This window comes from Aedes albopictus, chromosome 3, assembly GCF_035046485.1.
Source record: "Aedes albopictus strain Foshan chromosome 3, AalbF5, whole genome shotgun sequence".
Lineage (NCBI taxonomy): Eukaryota > Metazoa > Arthropoda > Insecta > Diptera > Culicidae > Aedes > Aedes albopictus.
Genome location: NC_085138.1, coordinates 223,264,988 through 223,282,205, shown reverse-complemented (window position 1 = coordinate 223,282,205; position 17,218 = coordinate 223,264,988). Strand labels below are relative to the sequence as shown.

The following is a 17,218-nucleotide window of genomic DNA, read 5'->3' as shown; positions in this document are numbered from 1 at the left end:
CCGCACTAGATATACCTACATGCCTAGGGTAGAGTGCATTGTGGTTGAGAGAGTAGAAACTGCATGCGATAGAGGCGTGGATCCGTCGAATATGCACTGGAGGTGCAGGGTAGATGAAAAATCATTTCTACGTCTCGTCCTGTGCTGCAATCAAGTTTCATCAGCCAGCGATGAGATCCAAGCGGATAGAGGCCGGCCGTTGTGGGTCCAGGACACAATCTAGATTAGCACCTTTAGTGAGGAAGAACTGAGCGATGGAATACGCAATCTATGGGAAAAATGTTGAATCTCTTCTTCCTGAAATGCTGGTGGAAAACTTTCAAGCATTAAGAGCATAGTTTGTTATCTGAGATTGAGGCTTTGGAATATAAATTATTCCCCTCCAGTCTATACATTGAGCTTTTTAATGAAAAATTCATTCCTCGTCTCAGCTCAGCTCGGTGCTATGTTTGTTCGGTTCGGTACCATACCATGCCATGCCGCAGCTGCTGTGGCCGTTGAAGCGTAAGTAGCTTCCAGTACCCTAGTTTATATTCCATTTTATCAGTGATGGAAGATCTTTTCTCGTTCTTCTCATATTCTTGCTCGCTCTAGCGTATTGAAGGATTACGACAGTCTTCGTTTCGTCTTTTGCTTTTGCTCTCGGGGCAGACTTTATGCTTATCTCTTCGTTTGACTCCAGGAATCCAATCCTGCTTTTGTGCTTAGTGCGGCACCTACAGATTGTTACCCCAGTAACACGTCCGTCACCGATGAAATCAGTGCCTTCAGTGCTCGAAGATACACTTTACCTCACTTCGAAGGGAGAGTGAGCTTCCATGTGACGTTGAATTTTTGATGATGAATCAAAATTTAAAACGATTACATAATCGTTAGCACCGTTGTCAGCTCTACTGAAACTAGGTAGGTGTTATGCTGGCCTTGCAAATGATTTTCTGCTTCAGTTTCAGCTGAGTTCCGTTGACGGAGGAATGGAAAGGAACTGTTTAATGAGCTAATTTGGTGGAAAAATAAAGAAGCTTCATTGGAAGTGACGTGTTTAAAGCCAGAGATTCATTGAAGTGAAAGACGTCATTTCGTAGTTACTGACAGTGAAAGACATGGAAGATGGAATGGATGTTTGAAAAAAGCATTTCCAATGCACCACAGAGGAGCTGCTGCTATTTGAAAGGAAAATGCTGTTTTTTATCGAACTTGAACCGCATTATTCAGGAAAGGCTACTCTAGGTATATGTATATATAGGTAGTTTTGCATTTACATTCTGCAAGCAAGATCAATAACAAAACTGGGGGCGTCCATAAGGGAACGTCCTTAAATTACGTCACGCTTTTTTGGAGGGAGAGGCGGTTCAGTAAAGTGTGACAACCCATACAAAAAATTCAGAGGTCTCATACAAAAAATGTGACATATAGGGGAGGGGGGGGGGGGGGGGTGATTGAAAGTGGGCAATTTTTGCGTGACGTAATTTATGGACGCTCCCTAAATGACGTAGCTTTTAAAGCCATTTTTAATACCCCCCTCCCCCCTCGTAGCATTTCGTCACAAATTTGGACACCCCCCCTATAAATGACGTAGCTTGTTAACCCTAAAAGGGATACCTTCATGGCCTCAGTTTCGTCACCTCGCTGAGTGTGTTCCATCAAAGACGAGCTCTGAAAGGCGGCTGGGGTCCAATGGACCCCAGGTATCCCTTTTAGGGTTAAACAAACACCCCCCCCCCCCCCCCCCCCCCACAACAAAATGTTCATGTCAAAAAGCAAGTGACTAAAAAACTCGAAACTTAGTTCTGATTTCAATTTTAACTTGTATGTTTGACGAATATTATGAAAAACAACTATGTATAGCTATAAAACATTGGCGGCGACTGTGGAGCGGATTTGGTGTGATGGTTAAAGCACGTGACTATCACGCCGAGGACTTGGGATCGAGTCCCACTCCCGCCAAACTCGCAAAATGTGAGTTCTTCCTTGGGAAGGGAAATAAAGCGTGGGTGCCGAGATGAAAAAGGGCTTAAAATGTCGATAACACAGAAAGAAAAAAAAAATCCGACTGCCAGGTTCAGATCGCCAGCATAAAGACCATAGATGCAACCAGAGGAGAATATCACCAAAGCTAATGACCACCCATGGTTCTGCTTAATGCCGAAGAACAGTAAGTAGATGCTCCTAATCTGTATCTGTATTCAGGCGTTCCTACAGTGATCCCTCGAAGAACTCTTTACGGAGTTCATTCTTCGATTCCACTACAAGTTCCTTCTGGGATTTCTCCGGGAGTTTTGATTTTCTAAGGTTTTTCTAAAAGCTTATCCATGGTTTGCTTCGGGAGTTCTTTGAAGGTTTTCTTCTCTTCTGTTTCACCAGCAGATTCTTCGGACATCTCTTCAGGGATTTCAAACGGAATTTTATTTGAGATTCCATCAGAACTTCTTTCTGGGTTTGCTGAAGAAGTCCCTTTCGGGATTCCTCCAGGAGTTCCTTCTTGGTTTCCTTCAGGAATTCACTCAGGTATTCATTCCGAGATCTCTGTAGGAGACCCCTCTGGCATTCTTTCAAAACCCCTCCAGGAGTTGCTTCTGGGATTCTTTCAGGAGTTCTTTTTCGGATTCCTTCAGGAATGCATTCCTAGATTCTTCTGAGAGTTTCTTCTGGGATTCCTCGAGAACTTCCTTGTAGGATTCATCCAGGACTTTTTTCCCAGGATTCCTCCAGGAACTTCTTCCGGCATCCCTCAATTCACTCCTTTTGAAATTCCTTCAGGATTTTCTTTCTAAGGTTTTACCAGGAGTTCTTTCTGGATATCTTCCGGGATTCCCCAAAAGTTATTTTCGGGATTCCTTCAGGAATTTCTTCCTGGATTCCTTCAATAATTTCTTCCGTGATTTCTGTAGAAATTTAACCACGAGTTCCTTCTGAGACTCTACAAACAGCTCCATCTCAGATTCTTCCAGGAGTTTATTCTGAAATTCTCCTGGAAGTTCCTTGAGGGATTTCTTTTGAGATTCCTTCAAATCCTTTTGGGATGTTTTCAGAAGCTTTTTCTGGGATTCTCAGTAGGAATTCCTGTGAAAATGTTATCCTTCTCCTGTTGGGGAAACCTATAAAGAACACCATAAGAAATCCCTTACAAAGCTGCTGGAGGAGCAGCAAACTATTATTGATTGTTGAAAGCATTTGAGCGAAATTGATTTCATACACATTATTCTTTCATTATTCATTATTCTTTACGCTGGACTTCAAAAACATTTTCTCAGATACAGTTGTTGCGTCCGATAGCTGCATATCTTCTGAAAGGAAGCTGGCATTTATGTTCATTTCACAGATTGATTCACAGATCATGCAATATATATATATATATATATATATATATATATATATATATATATATATATATATATATATATATATATATATATATATATATATATATATATATATATATATACTGAATAATGGTACTTAAAGCAAGTAAAACATTTATTAAGCTTAGTAGAAAGCTACGTAGCACATATGTTTAAAGACAATTCAGAGGATACGCCGTTGTAAAAGTACAACACCACCAGAAAACTTTAGGCTCAAACATTCGCGTGTCCTGGAAGGTTAGTGCGATTTTCAAGGGAGTTCTAGACGATGGGTTTAGGGGGTATAAGAACGCACTAGAAGCATTCTGAAAAGCCCTGAAACCCCCTGAAGTTACCTGATACTGGAATAGTATTGAAACACCCGAAAATATCCTCTGGAATACCTCAACTTATAGTGTTCTTTGAGCAATTCCAAAATTATTAAGTGAAGGGTTCCCTTTGCATGCCATTATTGCATAAATTTGTATATTGTGAGGCAAATTCAATGATACACTAAAACGCTAAACCCATAGAAAATCTCCGGAACGCCCCTGAAACGCCATTAAACACCACTAAAACCCCGTAAGCCCCTGAAACGCTGTAGAAATCCCGGGAGCAACGCTGAAAACCATAGAAACACCCTTAGCCACCTGTGAAACCTTCTGCCAGGGAACTGAAACGCCCGTGGAACGCCCCGGCAACTCCTAGGAATTACTCTGAAACTACTTAAAAACCCTCTGAAACCCACTGCAGTAAAACTGTAACGCCTCACAACAGTCTTTTTTTTAGAGTGAGAAACTTTGCGGATCTGATACCCAAGAGGTCGTTCTTTGAGTTATGTGGGGATCGACCCACTAAAAACTCATTCTCTCTCTTCCCCACCTTCGCGGTACGACCGTTAGGGATGATTTCGAGAATGTACATGAGTACACTCTATTGGTAAGCGTTCCACCAGCTACCGCCTTTAGTTGTCCTCTCTAACCAGGAAGCCTGAGTCCTGGCAAGTACTGTACAATCCTTTCAACAATATTATCCGGAGTGATATCTCTACCCCATATCTCCTGCATACTCGACCTTTGCTCCACGAACCGTGGGCATTCAAACAGAACATGCTCCACGGTGAATTGTTGGTGATTGTTTGGATATTTCACCGTCACCATCGCAAAACGATCAAGTGCTATAGGAACACCAGAATAGAAGTGATAGTGATACTATAAATTTAATCACAGTATATCCACCCCCATAAATGTATGTTCCCTATGGCCGGTGTGCAATCCTTTCAAGACCGACATTTTTAAGATAAGAAAAACCTTTTTAACTTGTTGATTTAGTGTCGAGCCTTGAAAAAGATCCTATAAGGGATCGAAACGTCGGCGAAGATTCTATAAAAATCAACGCAACTTGTTGTGACTGATAGACAGATCCCCAGAGAAATATCATGCTCCACGGTCTCGTCGCAGTCTGTGCATTCCGGACATAAGGGGGAGCCTGCATGTCCAAATCTATGCAGATACCGCCTAAAGCACCCATGGCCTGACAGAAATTGTGTCAAGTGAAGGTTTCCCTTGCCATGGGACCTGCTCGTCCATTTAGATACGCTGGGTATGAGCCTGTTTCGATCCGCCTCGCAACTCCTATGCCACGTCGCTCGAAGCACTTTGCATCCTCTGTCACCACTAGTGCTATGGGCATAAGGCCCACCCAAGCAACACACATGTTATAATAGAGTTACGACAGCGCAAGTTTTGGTTGTCCATCCATTTCCATCCATCCATTTATTTGTTCCACATCATTAAGACAAGACATAATCAACAATAGTACGCCACAATACTCGGTTTGTGGCTGCCGCTCTCCATCCTCGGTCACGCCCAATGCTCGCCAAGTCACGCTCCACCTGGTCCGCCCATCGTGCTCTCTGCGCTCCACGCCTTCTTGTGCCAACCGGATCCGTTGCAAACACCAGCTTTGCAGGGTTGTTGTCCGGCATTCTTGCAACATTCCCTGCCCACCGTATCCTTCCGGCTTTGGCCACCTTCTGGATGCTGGGTTCGCCGTAAAGTGCAGCGAGCTCGTGGTTCATCCTTCTCCGCCACACACCGTTCTCCTGCACACCGCCGAAGATCGTTCTTAGCACGCGTCGCTCGAAAACTCCGAGTGCTTGTAGGTCCTCCTCGAGCATGGTCCATGTCTCGTGCCCGTAGAGGATTACCGGTCTTATTAACGTTTTGTACATGGTGCATTTGGTGCGTGGGTGAATCTTCCTCGACCGCAGTTTCTTCTGGAGCCCGTAGTAGGCCCGACTTCCGCTGATGATGCGCCTCCGAATTTCACGGCTCACGTTGTTGTCAGCCGTCAGTAAGGATCCGAGGTAGACGAATTCCTCCACCACCTCGAAAGTATCCCCGTCTATCGTAACATTACTACCCAGACGGATCCGGTCGTGTTCGGTTCCGCCTACCAGCATGTACTTTGTTTTTGAGGCATTCACCACCAGTCCGACCTTTGCTGCTTCGCGTTTCAGGCGGGTGTACAGTTCTGCCACCGTTTTAAATGTTCTAGCGATAATGTCCATGTCGTCCGCAAAGCACACAAATTGACCGGATTTTGTGAAAATCGTTCCCCGGCTGTTGAGCCCGGCTCGTCGCATCACACCTTCCAGCGCGATGTTGAAGAGTAGACATGAGAGCCCGTCACCTTGTCGCAGTCCCCGGCGAGATACGAATGAACTGGATAGTTCACCCGAAACCCTTACGCAGTTTTGCACACCGTCCATCGTTGCTTTAATCAGTCTAGTCAGCTTCCCAGGAAAGCCGTTTTCGTCCATGATTCTCCATAGCTCTGCGCGGTCGATACTATCGTATGCCGCTTTGAAGTCGATGAACAGGTGGTGCGTTGGGACCTGGTATTCACGGCATTTCTGGAGGATTTGCCGTACGGTAAAGATCTGGTCCGTTGTCGACCGGCCGTCGATGAAGCCGGCTTGATAACTTCCCACGAACTCATTTGTTTTAGGTGACAGACGACGGAAGATGATCTGGAATAGCACTTTGTAGGCAGCATTCAAAATAGTGATCGCCCTGAAGCTCTCACATTCCAAATGGTCGCCTTTCTTGTGAATGGGGCAGATTACCCCTTCCTTCCACTCCTCCGGTAGCTGTTCGGTTTCCCAGATCCTGACTATCAGCCGATGCAGACAGGTGGCCAACTTTTCTGGGCCCATCTTGATGAGTTCAGCTGCGATACCATCCTTACCAGCTGCTTTGTTGGTTTTGAGCTGGTGAATGGCATCCTTAACTTCCCTCAGCGTGGGAGTTGGTTCATTTCCGTCCTCCGCTGCACTGGCGTCGTCGTTCCTTCCGTTGCCGTGGGCTCCCGTGCCTACGTTCTCCACGCCGTTCAGGTGCTGATCGAAGTGCTGCTTCCACCTTTCGATCACCTCACGTCCGTCCGTCAAGAGGCCTCCGTCTTTATCCCTGCATATTTCGGCTCGCGGCACGAAGCCGTTGCGGGATGCGTTGAGTTTCTGATAGAACTTCCGTGTTTCTTGGGAACGGCACAGCAGTTCTATTTCTTCACACTCCGCTTCTTCCAGGTGGCGCTTTTTCTCCCGAAAGAGGCGGGTCTGCTGTTTCCGCTTCTGTTTGTAACGTTCCACGTTCTGTCGAGTCCCTTGCTGCAGCATTACCGCCCTCGCTGCGTTCTTCTCCTCCAAAACCGTTCTGCACTCTTCGTCGAACCATTCGTTTCGTCGACTCCGTTCCACGTACCCGATGGTGCTCTCGGCTGCGTCGTTGATGGCTGCTTTCACTGTACTCCAGCAGTCCTCTAGAGGGGCCTCATCGAGCTCGCCCTCGTCTGGCAACGCGGCTTCGAGATTCTGCGCGTATGCTGAGGCGACATCCGGTTGCTTCAGTCGCTCTAGGTTGTACCGTGGCGGTCGCCGGTACCGTACATTGTTGATGACGGAGAGTTTTGGGCGCAGTTTGACCATCACCAGATAGTGGTCGGAGTCGATATTGGCGCCACGATAGGTCCTGACGTCGATAATGTCGGAGAAGTGCCGTCCGTCAATCAGAACGTGGTCGATTTGAGATTCCGTCTGCTGTGGTGATCTCCAGGTGTAACGATAAGGGAGGCTGTGTTGGAAAAAGGTGCTACGTATGGCCATATTTTTGGAGGCGGCGAAATCAATGAGTCGTAGGCCGTTTTCGTTCGTTTGCTGGTGGGCGCTAAACTTACCAATCGTCGGTCTGAATTCCTCCTCCTGGCCTACCTGAGCGTTCAAATCTCCTATGATGATCTTGACGTCGTGGCTTGGGCAGCGGTCGTACTCGCGTTCGAGCTGCGCGTAAAATGCGTCCTTGTCATCATCAGTACTTCCGGAATGTGGGCTGTGCACGTTTATTATGCTGAAGTTGAAGAATCGGCCCTTGATCCTCAATCTGCACATTCTTTCGTCGATCGGCCACCAACCGATCACGCGCCTCTGCATATCACCCATCACGATGAAAGCTGTTCCCAGCTCGCGTGTGTTGCCGCAGCTCTGGTAGATAGTATGATTACCTCTAAACGTTCGCACCATGGATCCTGTCCAACACACCTCCTGCAGCGCTACGATGCCGAACCCGCGGTCCTTCAGTAGATCGGCGAGTATGCGGGTGCTCCCAATGAAGTTGAGAGATCGGCAGTTCCACGTACCGAGTTTCCAATCGCAAGTCCTTTTTGTTCGCTGGGGTCGTTGCCGTTGGTCTCGGTTCGTATTATTCTGTTGCTGATTTTCCGTTACAATGGGTTTTTACGGCTGGCTCGTAGGGCCTGACACCAACCCCCTACTTTCCGGAGGACCATAGTGCACAGTTGAGCTTAGAGTCCTTCCCTGGCACTCGGACGTAGATCAGCCGCCCCTAACATGGGGATCAGACGCTGTTGTGAGCCGCTCCTCCTGGAGAACAGACGCTCAGGTTTGCCGAAGCAAACCCCCCCTTCCCTGTCAGCCTACGACCAAAGGTCCCACCGGGGTTGGTTACCCTATCTTCCCTAAGGTTGCTCATAGTTTCCGGCCGGTACCGCGTGGAGGTAGGGATAGGAGTTGCTGGGCAGAGGCTAGTGGATCACAATGGGATTTGAATTGCGCAGCATACCCAGCCTTTACCGTGCCTCTCACAATTCTAACATTGTGTTGAAATAACGTAAAATAAACTTCTATACAACCAAAACCTGCGCTGTCGTAACTTTTATATAACATGTGTGTTACTTGGGCATACTGCATTCTTCGAGACCGTGCAGTATGCGCTGACCACCCTAAGGCACATCAGCCTATGGGTACTCTCGAGTCGCTTCACGTTTCGATTGACCACTAACGCATTCGTCCATGCAGCGCCGCCATACGTAGTGTTAGTGTCATAGATTGGCACCATATTCTGGAAGTAGCTCTCCAGTATCCGGCATAGGTTAACCGGAACTCCTTGGTGGTATATGGCACACTCGATGGCAACCCAGCTGACGTTGTTGAAAGCATTCTTTACATCCAGCGTGCGACCGCGCAATAGCGGATTTTTTTCTTTTGGAGCGCTATCTCGGCCGTTTTGGTTGCAGCTCTTAAAGCGTCCACCGTCGAGCGACCCTTCCAGAAGCCAAACGGGTTATTCGAAAGGCCAGAGTCATCGAGTTTCTCGGTATAAAACAGCCTCGATAGAATGATCCGTTCCAATAGTTTTCCAGAAGTGTGTAGAATGACATAAGGTAGATTTGTTTGTATGCCCACGGGTCGTCAGGTTTCCCAGGTTTGGAAAGAAGAACCAATTCCTTCGAACCTCCATATTCACGTTCAGTCTAGCTAGCTTTGAGTAGAGCCCAGCCTTTCGCGTTAGCCTACTTACTAGCGTTAGGCTACTCCAGTAATTCGCCCAGGTGTTGAAGTCTCCACCGATGATCACGGGACTAGTGCGACCACTAGTGCGCTTGAAAGCGAATCCAGCATAAACGAGAACTGGTCCATCGGCCACCTGTGGGAGCATAGCAACTGCAGTAGTACACGCTATTGCGAAGCCTTCGTGCAACGTGGAAATTATTTCCTGGACTGGAAAACGACCAGTTGTATAGATCGCCGCTAACTTGGCCTTATCCGCTACCCAGTTCCCGTTATCGGGAGGGATGCGGTATGGGTCCAATAGTAGGGTGATATCTGTACGCCTCTGAAATCTAGAGCACAACTGAAACCACCCCTGAAACTCCTTGAAAACCCCAGAACCCTGAAACGACCCTGAAACCCCCTTTTCCAAAGTGGACTTCTACACGGTTTTATGCTGGCCTGCTTTCTCTCTTAGAAAATTTGACATTTGAGTGGTGCCGGCATTTCCCGTCAATGCAGTAATCAAACGTGATAGGACTTCTTGACCTTTGGAACGAAATCACAACGCATTATGAAATGCTCACTACTAGTTTGTTTAGCCTTCACCCAGCCTTCACTAGGGTGGGGCTTATTTCGAAAAATCTTTTCAGGATATGATTTCCCAAATGGAAAGTGATCTACCAGACGAAAGAAGTGAGTTATGCAAAAATAAGCGATTTCGGTTGTTGTTTCAAGGTAGCGCAAAGGGTTTGAGTGGAACTTGAAAAAATAGAACCATCGTAATCTGTATGCACGCTGGAGTGGGACACAAAAATACATTTTACTCCTGTACACTTTTTGAGTTCCATTTTAGCCCCATATCAACTGTGCAAAATTTCAGCTCGATCGGAGAAACTATATTTTAGCGCCAGCCGTTTTAAGTTTACATACGATTTACTATGGGGAAAATCACTTTTTCAAAGAAAAATCGCCACAGGTTGCCCCTTAACTCATAAAAATATATCGGTGAATGATTTCTATTGGAAATTTTACGAGAAACAAACCCTCTAAAGACCGCAAAGCGATCTAAGGCATGTGGAAAAAGTTATTGACTGATAACCGAATGGCATGCCAACGCTGTTTAACATGTAAGGAATAACAATAAATAATAAAATCTCGTCATTATATCGATCGGGTAAGGCTTAATAACTTTTTCCACGAATGCCGTATCGCTTTGCAGTCTTCGGAGGTCTGACTCCTCGTGAAGTAATCTACAGAAATCATTCAACGAATTATTTTTAGGAATCAATGGGTGACCTCAAGCGATTTTTCTTTGAAGAAGTAGATTTTCCCCATAGTAAATCGTATGAAAAACTAAGAATGGCGGGCGCTAAAATATAGTTTCTTCGATCGATCTGAAATTTTGCACAGTTGATATGGGGCCAAAATGGAACTCAAAAAGTATACAGGAGTTGGAGTTTTTCCATTTTTTGTATTTTCTTATACAAACCGTGTACCAGGCTTGCACGCCTCTAATTCTATTAAACATAGCAAGGTGATATGCGTGTCATCCCAGAACGCAAGTCGACATCATTTTTTTTTTCGGTGGTAAATGGAATATCGGTCATGTTTTCGGCTATGGACATAAAACAATAAGGAAATTGGAAAGCCAGTGTATGTCGCTCTACCACTTCACTAGAAATTATGACGGCCACCGTGCACAGCAATTAATTGCATCGAAAACGAGCAGTCGAGTGTAGGCGTCTGTTCACATCAAGTGTTTATCGTGCACTGGTGGGTACAACTTGTTCTACGAGAACGACCAAACTTAAGTTAGAACGGTACCACTAAATTACAATCTAAACAACCAAAAACGTCATCTAGTTGAAGTTATATTTTTCCACAGAAGCAAACTATTAGATGAGCTTCAAAGAAAATATCATCTCTGTGTTAAAACTATGAAGCAGTTCGTGAAAGTGCATATTTTCATATTTCATTCCAAGCCCTTATGTTTTCCCCGGCCATTCGTAGGCCCACTACCAAGCATGGCGATGTTCCAGCGGCAGGACATTCGGTGCGTTTTATGGACCAGATAATTTATGTAAATAGCTATTCTTCGCTCATCATAGATTTGCTTTTTTGCTCTCGACTTCCCTGAAAGTCCATTTTGTGTTTCGTGCCGTCGTCATTTGCAACGCTGGAGCTGGTACTTCAATCCACCGCAATTCCTCGCAATGTAAATAGACTTTAGAGCTGGCCCGAGCGCCACACCTCAACGTTTCGGTTGGACTTGGACCCGAACGAAAGCCAAGAACTGCACGTACGGATGAGCTATGAGCTTGAATGACGAACATGGTGCCTCTCTAGAACGAGAAGATTCTCTGCATGGTACGGTTGGCAACGAGGTAAGGAAAAACACTTAGCACACGGTACTTGATTTGCATTTGCAACAAAGAGCTTTTCGTTGCTTCCCCGGCTACCACGGAGGCAGTGTGTAGAGCAAGCGGGCTAACGACGAGTGGTGTGTAGACCTATAAAGGTAGATAGGTATACAACATCCATCCACGTCAGAGAGCAACGATGAAGACGACGACGAGGGCAACCTGCGAGAACGATGGCGATGGTGATGAGCTCATCATTTCATCAGTCGTAAAAAATCAGAACAGAATGAAAGGCAAATTTGCGGCCCACTGAACAACAGTGGAATGGGTTTTAAGGCATACCGGAGTTGGTCAAATTGTTCCACTGGCAGAGGTGAAAAATGTGAACGTCTAAATAAGGTTGTGTTGTGAATTTTGATGGTTTATTTAAAATGTTTATTATTTGGTTTCGAGCACCACGGTAAAACACGATGCACATTTAGAGGCAGCAAGAGTCACAAAGTTTTTCAGATCAAAAGCAATTAACACACACGAGACGCGACATGAGACAAGACATAACACTTATCGTTCTTACAATCGTCAAGAAAGATAAAAATTACTCTTACGTCGACCGGTTTCGGCGTGACCTAGCCCATCTACAGGACAATGTCCGTACGTTGTTCGTGCGCGTCCAAAAACGAAGAGATGTTACTCAAACCCCCATTTAATTAAAATCTATTTAGGTAACGTTACCTAAATGAAATCTGACTGTGTTCAGAGCAGTTGGAGCAAGTTGCAAGTGTAGTTAAGGGGACTACAAGGCTGAAGGCTGATCCCCCTGAGGGGGATGGGGTTGGTTTGTGACTGTTTAAGGTGTCCTAAGAACTTTCTTGTGCATATGTCATTGGATACATAACTTGTGAGCTTAAATGATTGAATAACAGTCATGCTTACACAGCCTCATGCCTCATGCAAAACCGAAAACGCCTTCGTAACGGCTGAGTAACGCCTCTGAAACTCGCCAAAAATCCTCTGAAGCTTTCTGAAATGCCCTCGAAATACCCTTAAAACCACATTGGATTCCATGTAACGCAACTGAGACCCTTCGAAACTCCCCGAAAATACTAAAGCCCCTCCGGTGCAACGCCTCTGATCACCCCGTGCAGTTCTTACGTTAGCATAAAATGTAAAAGTTAATAGTGAAAAGTAATTAACAAATAATTGAAGAAGATGTAATAAACACCGAAACGTCGGATGAAGGTGAATATCTGATCGTTTGAATGCAATTACGACTGCAAGCCGAAAAACGTTCTAGGTTTAAAGTAGCACAGATGATTGTGTGAGTGTGCTCCTATATCACTCAGATTCGAATCTAGGTGTCCTGGCTCTTTACGTAATGGAATTTTTCATTTTTTTTGACGTAGAGTATCTTCGTACCTGCCACAAGATATACAATACACATACAAAATGATCATTAGCAGAGGAAGGTCTCGAAAAAGAAATAAAAATATATTTTTTACCAATGCACCAGAGTCTAAGAGGTGAGGAAGAAGATACTTTGTGTGCGTGACACCCGTGCATGATCAATGCGTATCACAAAGCATAAGTAACCGTGTCAAAAAGTAACGTCACTAAATGTATTTACATTTTTCATTCCTTACTAATACATAGCCATCTCTTCTTCTTTCCCACCTGGAATATGCTCCCGTTGGTTTTTATGGCAATGCTGGTACAAGTGCCTCATATGGAGGATTCCTGATATCTGCAAATGATCTTTGTAACAGTCACTCAGTCTACCTGTAATGAAAGAGAAGACATTTGATTAGCACTTGAAGCATATAAAAGTTGCAAAAAACGGGTTTCTAGAAGACGGGTTTCAAGAAAACGAGTATAAGAAGAAGTACCCGGGAAAGTATTTCTTTTGGCTGCCCAAGTAGCGCAGAAAACATCTTCAAAAAGTAATATTTGGAAATTACTAATGATAAAATTGAATACAACAGTAGATCAGCATGGCGAAGGATAGCTACTCCGTTTTCTTCTCAATCTAACTCATTCAAGAAGTGTGTGCCAGTACGTACAGTAAATACAGTAAAAAAAACTAATAAAATAAGTGAAATCAGTTTTGTACCACTTAAGTTCACCCTGCATTGCATATCCTTTGACAGATACGCGTATTTCGTCAAGATTACAAATTTTAAGTTACACATTATTTCTAAAAGATTACAAATGGTAGTCGAAATACGCGTATGTGTCAAAACAAAGCATTAAAGTGCGAAATTAAAAGGTACAAAACTGATTACTCTCTTTTGAAGAAGGTATTCTGCTTAGCGGAATTGTTAGTGATTTTGAAAATTTTGGCTGTGGCTTCGTCATATATTCACCTTAAAAAGTCGGTACAAGATGACAATGTATGTTTTCTGTAGTGGTCGTGAACTCGAAGAAGCTATGCAGCAATTAACTTCTTCGTGATAATTATAGTCGTGATCGAAAGAGTACTTTTCGGTGCTGAACGTGTAACAAGAAGCATCAAAATTTAGTTTACTGTGGGTTGTCAGCATCCGGTTAGCAGCGGCTGCAGCTCAAGAATCCACTCAATCTTCAACGGGAGGATTACTTATTTTTGCAGCTGTATTGCCGACTGCACCCCACATTGGACTGACACAATAGTGTGGACAGACCTTCAAAGTGTGATTGCAGCGCAGGATCACGTCAGATCGAGTTGAGGTCTTCGGTGCAGTTATTCCTTGTAAACAAAGGAATAAGTGCACCGAAGACGTCGAGACGATCCGAAGCAAATGCGCACTTTTATCACACTTTTTAAGCGTATCAAAAAAAGTGTGATAGTCCAATTTGCGATGTAGTCTGCAATAATTGTTCCACTTGACTTGAGGTTCTTCAGCAGGAGCATAAAAGTTCGGTAGCTTCAATCTAAGCGAAAAACGTCGCAGCCGAATCTCACGAGGTTCATGTATTACTGTCAGCTGACGCAACTCTCCTCGATAGCGGTTCCCAGCCGATTCTGATCACGGAGAGATTGTGTCAAGTCTTGAAGAAACTTCGGAAATAATCCAGCGTAGCAATCGCTGGTGTAGGCCGTGCTCGGGTTCAGATAAACAGTTCTGTGTCTGTCATGACAATATCTGAAAATCCGTCATAGCTGTGAGGTCCTACAGAGGCCCGAACATTGACTCGGATCATTATCTTGTAGCCGCAAAAATCCGGTCGCAATTATCCAGCGTCACGAGTACAAGAAACTACAGAACGATGCGTTTCAATATTCAGCGCTTGTCGGCCGAAGGGGTTGCTACACAGTACCAACAAAAGCTGAATGAGGGGATAGGAGAGACCAACGGATCTGCGATGTTGGCAGTTTATGAGAGTTCATCCATGAAGCAGTGACAACAACAGCGTAAGAGATGATAGGTATCGCTCAGCGACGCTAGCATAACGGTTGGTTCGACGAGGTGTGGCAACGAGTGACAAACGAAAAGTATGCAGCCAGAGGTCGAATGCTAGTGGCCGGTTTCCGGCTCAACAATGAGCGGTACAGGATGGCAAAAGCAGCAGAGAAACGAATACATCGCAGTTAAAACGGCAGCACGAAGAGAGTGTGATTGCTAAAGCGCAAGAAAGTATGGACTGGAAGGATATGCGGAGGTTTTATGCAACTGCGCCAGTGCCCGCCGAGTTCAATGACCGGGAAGGAAATTTGCTGACAGACAAAACAATGGTAGCAGCCAAGTGGAAGGAGCACTTTGTTACTAGAGAACAATTCCTGACCAGAGTACCGAACCAGAAGGGCTCTGACCCTCCAAATCTCTGATTTCTGGTCTAAGTCACGGAAACCGTACGAGGTGGGCTACACCTGCCTCTTTTTCAGGGTCGGCTAGACAACGAGGGAATGAGGGAGGGGGGCTGATCAGGAAGCAGAACAACGCACTCGGTCTACTATTTTCAATCATTTTATTATTAACTACTTAAAGCAGGGGTTCTCACACTTTTTCAGCTTGCGACCCACTTTTGGTTTTTAAAGAATTTGGCGACCCACCAGAGCGTATTTTCATAAAATACGTCATTTTTATAAATTTGGACTGACTTTAATAAATACATTTTATCATTTCCATAGGCTTTGGATCAATTTACTATTATACTCTTTCTGTTTTTTTTTTTTTGAAAAAGTCAAAGTAAGATTAAGGTACCCAAGTGTCCAGTTTCGGTAAACTCTTAGTCTAAAGAATTTGAGATAAGTTTTCAAGTTTCCAATCAAGTCTGACTTCAAGCAGCACTTCAAAACAGGTTTTTGGTTTTCTCTCACATATTGCAGAAATAAACAAAACAAAATATATTTATGCAGATTCTTTAAAGATGTAATAGCAGTTTTGTACTTCTGCAGAACTTTAAAATCTACTACAAAATGACAAAATGAGACATCAAGTTGAATTTTCAGAATTATATTTCTGCTGGATGGTCAGACACACTTATTTTATTTATATTTTTATTGCAATCATTTTCAGTTGTTCTGATTTCTGCGAAAATTTCGGATTATCGATACTCATCAGAATTTTTCCGAAGTTAACCTTTACTTAAATTCGGTAAAGTTCAGGTTTCTTGTCGAAGTTTAGTAAGTTTTTGCTGGTTTTTGATAAATCTTTTTTTTATATATTTTAACTGCTGAACTTGGTATGTAAATATTTAACTGACGCACTTCTAAAAATAACTGTCGATTTTCCAAGGGAGTACAATTAAGATAATTAAGACATTTATTACAATATTGCCCAAGCCTTCGCGACCCACCAAAAATCAGCCCGTGACCCACCAGTGGGTCGCGACCCATAGTTTGAGAAACGCTGACTTAAAGCATTTGCGTCACACATAAATATCAACCGAAATCTCTTATTTATTTTTGCACAGCTCACTTATTTTGACCAGTTGATCACTTTCCGCTTAGGAAATCATACCCCAGAGAGATTTGAAAAATAAGCCCCGCCCTAGTGCTCAGGGCTGAAAGTAATAAGTGAGTATTCCATTCCTGGGATATATGTGATTTTCTTATAACTATTTTTTTATGCTTCTCTCGGTGAAAGTCATCGAAAAAGGCCAATAAAAGTTAGTCACGATTAATCCGAAGAAACTGACGAAATACCAGGTAATGAATCGAAGCGTACAAATTTAGATCTTATCAAACCTTCTCTCCTATCCACGTGTTTCGTTGAAGAATGTCTACAACCAGCAAGAAGCAGCAAATTTAAAAGGCAGTCAGCAACGCAGCGCTCAACCTGGCGAACGAAGAACAAAGACAGGCAATTCGTGGAACGTTTTTTCTTCCTTGCGAGAGCTGGTAGTGGCGGTGGCGGTTGGTACCGATGCCTTCTGCTGATGAATCAGCGTCTTGATGATTCCTAGGATGATTTCTCATCTCACTGCACAGCCTCACGCAGCACAGAAAAAAGGGACATTCATCCATATCAGATACAGCTTGACCTTGCTGCGGCCCAGAGGCAGAACGTACAATAAAAGCGAGAATCTGCCGGGAAGGCTGGAAAAAGTGTAGGTACCTACTGCAGGGTTCTTGCGCGTTTGCCGTGAACTATATTTCCACAACACGGCCAGCGCAATGAAAATTTTATGTCGAAGAAATGGAAAAAGCTGGTCATCATTTCCCCGGTATACGACTGGTGCTGGGGATCTCA

At 44.4% G+C, this 17,218-nt stretch overlaps 1 protein-coding gene across 3 annotated transcripts in view; it reads right to left on the bottom strand.

Annotated features, from left to right (window-relative positions):
* Window positions 1-17,218, bottom strand: part of LOC115267533 (zwei Ig domain protein zig-8-like) — a 663,084-nt gene that overhangs the window by 597,675 nt on the left and 48,191 nt on the right. Inside the window, exon 2 of one of the 3 annotated variants that reach the window (XM_062859127.1) lies at window positions 13,221-13,325. The exons of the other annotated variants lie outside the window; for them this stretch is intronic. The gene's annotated coding sequence lies outside the window, so the exon portion shown is untranslated. The remainder of the gene's footprint in view (window positions 1-13,220; window positions 13,326-17,218) is intronic. 3 annotated transcript variants of the gene reach the window in all.